Raw genomic sequence first — 6,967 nt, 5'->3', positions numbered from 1 at the left:
AGCTAAAGGTTTCCTCTGACAACATCTCCCAGAAGGCCGTGCAGCTCTGTGCGGTTCTGTATATCGTTACCTTCCTAAAATAATGTCAAAACGCATTTTTGCTAAATAAACACCACCTCTCTATTGCCAAAAGGTGATTTAGGCAAACCAAGACTTTGGTGACAATATTGATATGTCTTATCAATTGATCATGTGTCTATTGCGATATATATCTTGTTACTGATTTATTGTGCAGCCCTAACTCATAGTAGACTTCGTGAATAAGTCACTCTTTACTGCGGGGTAACTCTGTGCTCCGCTGTCCCTCCTCAGGTACCTACTTCACGCACGAAGCCAAAGGTGCAGACGACGCGGCGGACGCAGACACAGCCATCATCAATGCAGAGGGCGGCCACACCAACTCGGACGAAAAGAAGGAGTATTACATCTAACCCGAACCGGGGGGACCCCCGCCCCCGCCCTCGCTCGGGTGTTGTCGCCGGCACGCCGAGCCGCTTTCCCGGGGATGGGGCAGGGGGGTTTTTTGACGGATTCGGATCGCTTTTTGGTGAAAGGGATGGAGGAGGGATTTTGAAGGAAAGGCCTGGTTTTACGCCGTCGTTTAGTCTAGTCTGCAGATGTAGATGGAATGTTATTTGTGTTTAAGATAAAAAAGATAAAATATTAAAAAAAATAAATAAAAGCGAGTTGGGGGGTGGGGAGTGGGTGGGTGTGGGTGGGGGCGCCAGATGTTGGCAGAAATCACTGTAGAGAGCTTCACCATTTAACACCTCCCTAACTGCTGGTACGAAGTTTATCTTTTAGTTCCACCATTTGCAGAAAATTCTGTGCCTTGTTCTGAATTTTTTTTTGTTCTCTCCACACTCTAGATCCGTGCTGATCGTCATTTGCATAACCTCGTTGCTCTTTTTTCCCCGTTTTCATCTTTTCTTCCCCCCCCCAACACTTGTTATTATCAGCCTGCTGTCGGCTTTTGTATGAGGGTAAAATTACACAGCCACTTTATTCATTTCTCTAAATGTGTCTGCACACGCGCGCTCTACTCCTCTCCTGCATAACAAACACTCTTTCAAGTATACTGTGATTTGTCTCAAGCCATTTCCTCTCTCTTTTTCCTCTGAGGTTCTGAAGACGTAATGCATGGAGTGCTTTGTGTGTCACTGTACGGACAGCCTAAACCAGACACAGGTTTGTTTTTATTGAACTCCCCCACCAACAACACCTAGAAGTATAGGCAGAAGCAAGGATGCAAAGGTTTATGGGTCATTTTGCCTCTTCTTCTAATTTCTATTGAATCTGGAAACAAACAAATTCATACATTTTGTACGTGAACTGGTTGAATCTCATGCAAACTTTAATTTATTTGTATATAACTGTGTATTAAACCGTCATTTATTTATTTTTATCCTACAATTGATTCTGACCCTTAATTAAATCAAAATAACATTAAATGACCTCCAGATTGTAGATATTATTAACTACAGACTTACTGTGTCTTCCCACCTGATAGTCTGGTAGACTTGGCTCGATTGGGAATAAAAGTTGCACATTTGTTTCACCTGGAGTCAAACCAACCAAACCCTTTGAGCAACACGTTCCCCTCCTTACCTGTGGAGGTGCTGCACCAAGACCCACTGGAGGAAACGACATAAAAACGACACAGAGTGCAACTTCCTTTTTCATCAGACAGCATAAAAATGGAACGCAATCGGGCTTTAGGGGGTGGAGGATTTGTATTTTATCTTTGGGCAAAAACTACGAGCCATTTCTTTCACTTAGGCTAACACGTTTGTTTTGGGTGTAGTTACCCAGAATGCCCTCCGCTGTATTCCACTTCCTGCTTCTGGAGCGGTCTCTGGTCCGCTTGGTGTTCACATTTAGAACCAAACCAGAGTTCACTTTTCTGACAAAATAGTGACGAGGCAAAATGACCAGAACGTTTGCAAAAATAAACACTGAAAGATTTTTACCAATCTTGACCTACTTTCTAAATTACATCCCTAATTTTCTTCCATATTGCTTAATTAAAATTTTCTCCTGTTTCTTATGATTAAAACGCCTGTACATATCAGTGTTTCAGTTTGTTTGCATTTTCTCTCAATCTGAAGTATTATTTTTCTTCCAAGTGGAGAAAATAAAATGTCCTATTTCAGGGGAGACGCCTGGTTGTTGAAGTGCAGGATGCTCGTGTTGTGTAGTTAACGCAGTAGAAAGAACCGCCTTAACCAGTTTTAAACTGAAACATCTGTAAGTTTGAACTTCATTTGAGCTCTCGCGGGCGTTGGTCAGTGGGTTCATCATTTATTCTCATAAACACTGGATGTAGACGAAGCCAGAGGAGTCACAAATCCTTTTTACAGCCTCCCAGAGTAACGCCTGAACACCTCGGTTCTCATCTTAAGTTCTGTCAAACGGAGAGGAAACCGAACAGCTCTGAGGGTCACACCACTCGGGTTCTGCTTTCGCCCGCCCGCTTTTCGAATGCTTCGATATTTCACACATTCTTTGCATGTCTGTATTTGCGCTCGGATCGTTTCGGTTCCACTTCAGCACCAGCTGCCAGAACCTAACCGGAGTCGGTTTGGAGTTATGCCAAAAGTCATTGTTTGCCTGTAAAATAACTTCCTTCACATTTTCTGCTCTGTGCCGTTAATCCGTTGTTTGCATCAGCTTGTCAACAGTGCAGAGCGCCTGGTGGTTCTGCTGTGGTTCTTATGAGTTCACACAGCAAGCAACACGTTTAATGAGTCCAGGACAGATGTGGGTGGGTGTGGGTGGAGGTAGCGGCTGGAGCTTCCAGTGGGAATATTTAGCGGTTTTTACTCCTCGTGTCACATAAAGCTTATATGCCATCATCTGCATCACTGTCATTTTAATTCTGGGTGTTTTTCCAGGGCAAAATGACTAAATGAACAAGTTAGAACAGGTCTGTGGGCATTAAAAACAATTTCATCACTTTTTATTTTTTGCAAAAAATCATTCTTAGATAATGTGATTTTAGTCTCCTCAGTATGGCCTCTGTCACTTCAAATTAAGCTGCTGCTGGCCAAATCCCCCAACTCAATGTTTACACTCGCAGGTGAAAATGGCTGCAAACAGAGGAGCAATTATACAACTATACATCTTCAAAAAGCATTAGTAGAGCCTCCTGCATAACCAACAAGAACACAGCAAATGGTTTCTGGATGGTAAGTCAACAACAAAACATTTCTGCTCTTATACAACAGTAAAACCAACTGACCAAACATTCTGGAGCTCAGTTTTGGGTTGCTAGGTGATGGGCTGAGATCTGCTGGGGTTGCTAGGTAACAGGGCAGTGCCTGCTGATTAGGGACATTACATTCTGGAGATTTTTGAAACAGCTAATTTTCCAGACACCAAACAATATGAACGTATTGCCAAAAACAGCTGAGTGGTTTTGTTTTAAGTGCTTGGGGTGTTGTTAGAAGCTGTAGCCAAGTGGACATACAAAAACCTGCAAAATATGATTTTTGTTTAATGCAGCCCCTTTAAACATCAACCGCAATTAATGGATTTTGTGGGGGGGGGGAATTATTTTTAAAAGTTTGAGTTTATGGACTTTATTTAATTCAGATGGCAAAATCATGAATATATGCTCAAACATTTAAAACCATGTGAAAACAATGAATTAATCCCACCGAATATCTTGGACGTTTATGTATAAAGAATCCTAAGACTAAAATTAGCTCCTAACACCATCAAGAAAATGCTCAAAATTTTGGAAACGTTATCCTTTTTCTTAGAATTTTCCCTCAGTACGCTAAACATTTTTCATACAGCATCATAGGCATTAAGACCTAACCTGATAAAATGTTAGAGGTAGTGATATGACTCTTAGTGAGCGTAAAAATATCTTATGATGGCAGAAAGTCCAGCAGAAAGGCGAAATATTCTCTGTGAAATGGAGAGATCTCTGCCAGCAGCAGGCTCTGCTCCGGCTGTTTGGTTTTCCATTACTTCCTTATTTTGTGGCAATTTCTTCACATTAAAACAAGTTTATACAAACAACCAGTCACAGTGAACTGCTGGCAGCTGAGCACCCACATGCAATTCAAACTCTCCCTTCCTGTTTTTATATATGTATTTATAGTGGGTTTGACTATAAATACATATCAGTCAAACCCACTGAAAGTTTTGGACTGAAAACTACAGTAGTGTCACTTGACTGTAGAAGAAGAAACTTTAAAATAATCATTTCAAATAATCAACAGCTGAAAATCTCTAAAACTGACTAAATCCCTTAATCACCTCTGTATAAAGTTGGCCGCTCAGACAATTTGTTCTGATTGACCTTTTGTCAGACCTTCTGACTCACAGTTAGTCTGATAATCACTGATATAATTAATGAAATAGAGTTTTAATCAGAACTAACTAATCAACCCTCTTAGATCAAAAGACATTACAGAGAAGTGGAGAAAAGATAACGACAATAAACAACAAAATATACAAGAAAAATGTTGAGCATCACCCAGATCAGTCATAAAATTTGCATTTAAGCTATCATGAGCATTTTAGCTAAGTTTATCTTTTCAACAGGTGTTTGCAAACTGAATAGGGAATGCTACTGATATTTCAGTGATAGCCCTCATGCTAGCATCAGCAATTTAGTTAAAATTGTCATTTGAGCTCAATATACTGAATGGAGTGAGTTCATGTTAGTCAACATGCTAGGTTTAGCCCATATGCTTTTAACAACATTTTATCTAACATTAGCTTTTTAGCTAGTTTTGACCTAACACCTCTGTCTTCTGCTGACTTTATTTATTATATTTTTTCAGTTCATCATCACTATAAATACATATCAGTCAAACCCACTGAAAGTTTTGGACTGAAAACTACTTTTAGAGTTCCTGTTTGGGGAACTGGGTGTTGCTTGCAGTGGGTCCTCATATCCACCACTAGTTGTGACTTTTAAGCATTTCATTGTATTTTATAAATGTGAACCACATCAGCTGTGCGATAGCTTTAATATATCATTGTCATGCATGAAGACAGCATTCAGGCTTTCTATGTTGGGGATTTGAAGCTGAGGTTTGTCTCAAAGGAACTGACTGAAATGCATTCTTTATCCTTTCCCCGTCTGTGTTAATGAAATGTTTGCAGCCCTAGAAAAGAACAGTTGGGATAGCTGTAGCTGGGAGTTTAATTTTTTGGCTTTTTCACCGGACGTGTACATATTAGTTACACACATTTCATGTACTCGATTTAAGAAGTCACGTATAAATCACCACTATGTTCACTCTGTATGCTGACGACACTGTTTTGTGTTTGTGTAAACTGGATGGGTGGGGGTAGGGCAACGGGGGACTGATTAGGTTAGATGTTTCACGGTCTGGTGTCTGAATAAAAAAAATGACAAACAAATATCTGACTGGTTATTGTTGCTTTATGGATCACAGAGCAGATACCACTTCATCTGTTAGGCTGCAACTTTGTGATTTGTATTCTACAGTGAGCACTGTTTTTGCTTCCATGACCAATGGCAGCTTCCACTTAGATCCAGTTTTAAGACATGAAGTCGTCAATACAGGAACTGACGGGGATGTTGTTTCTTCCTTAAGACCAATTTGTTGATTTTGACCTTTTTTGTACTCCTAAAAACATGAAAGATATCATTTGTGTATGTTGAATTAATCAGATTGGAATAAATGACACATAAGGTTTTGATTTATTTTTCTGGATATTCCCTGTAAATTAAAAACAAAAAAAGAACGCACATTTGTTGTAACTGAGGTAGTTTCCTGCACATTGGATCCCTTTGATAATGTCCTGTCTCAGGTTCATGTGTTGCTGACCGATGTGACTGCATCTCAGGTAGAATGCAAAGTTTAGGCCCCACCTGTCGCCAACATAAAGGCATGTACAAATGCGTTCATCAAGTCCAGAAGTGCAAACACATTCTTTTTAGGTCCAGAACTGGTGAGATGTTTTGCATATACAATATGTTGTACATGTTTTATGTATTTTTTCTTAATATTTGGTGCACTGTAAAAAAAATGTGTTAAATATTGATTTTCTTTGACATATCATACGTTTATTGGAATGAAGCAGGATCAGAAACGTGTCGTGGCTGTACTACTGTCACTTTGAACGCTCCACCGCCTTTTCAAACTCCTTTGATTCCCAAAAAAGAAAAAAAAAGATTTGATTGTTCCACCCGGTTCTTGTTTTCAGATTGTTCTTTTTGTCTCTCTGCTGTACTTGAGAAAAATGTAATGTGTATTAATGGAGAACAGGAGTTCCACATTCCCATACACATTTTGTATTGGTTCATAAATAGACATTTTTACAAAACAATGAAGAGTTCTTGTCTTAATAAAAGAGAAAAGATATTAATGTCCAAAATAATATGTGTTGGCTTTTTATTTCAGATCTGTGCGTCAAAAACAAGATGCACAGACGATGTACTGTTTGTGAACAGAGTTGAGCGGCTTTAATAAACTGCTAAATTTAACAAAGAATACAAATAAATTAAGAAGGGCTGAGATTTTACAGCATTACTTTCCATTAATTACATAGATTATAACACAATTAATCAAATTTTTTCCAAGCTGGAACCTGTATATTTGTGCATTTCTGATACGTTCGTAAATCTGACGCATAAGCGACATTTTGCAAATGGCGATGGATGACAAGCCACTTCTCTGGTCCTACTGGGGTAATTTCTGCTTCTAAAACCGATCTGATTGGAAGCTGGAGAACACTAGAAGGAGTTAGCTAAAGAGCGAAGCTATTCAAGCCTAAAATAGCTTCAAACCTTATGGAAAGTACACCATGTACCATGTACTTTTCAATAATGTTTTAGCTGTTGTTATTTTACCTGTATATGTTGTGGTTTCTCTGTTTTGTTTAGACGGGGTTAGGGTTAGGGTCTCTGTGTACCACTATTATCAGGAAAACTGTAGATTAGAGTCACACCCCTCCAGCCTCCATATATATATATATG

General features: G+C 39.4%; 1 long non-coding RNA gene across 1 annotated transcript; it reads left to right on the top strand.

Annotated features, from left to right (window-relative positions):
- The first annotated feature begins 278 nt into the window (after nt 1-278).
- LOC106961491 (uncharacterized) lies at nt 279-6,018 on the top strand. Its single transcript, XR_001427779.1, has 2 exons — nt 279-4,110; nt 4,174-6,018. It is a non-coding gene; the product is annotated as an uncharacterized LOC106961491 (long non-coding RNA).
- Nucleotides 6,019-6,967: the final 949 nt, after the last annotated feature.

The sequence above is a fragment of the Poecilia latipinna genome, unplaced genomic scaffold (genome assembly GCF_001443285.1).
Source record: "Poecilia latipinna isolate Pla-1442-1.1 unplaced genomic scaffold, P_latipinna-1.0 Scaffold1306, whole genome shotgun sequence".
Lineage (NCBI taxonomy): Eukaryota > Metazoa > Chordata > Actinopteri > Cyprinodontiformes > Poeciliidae > Poecilia > Poecilia latipinna.
Note: the sequence above shows the minus strand (reverse complement) of the source record. Positions and strands in the feature narration are given on the sequence as shown.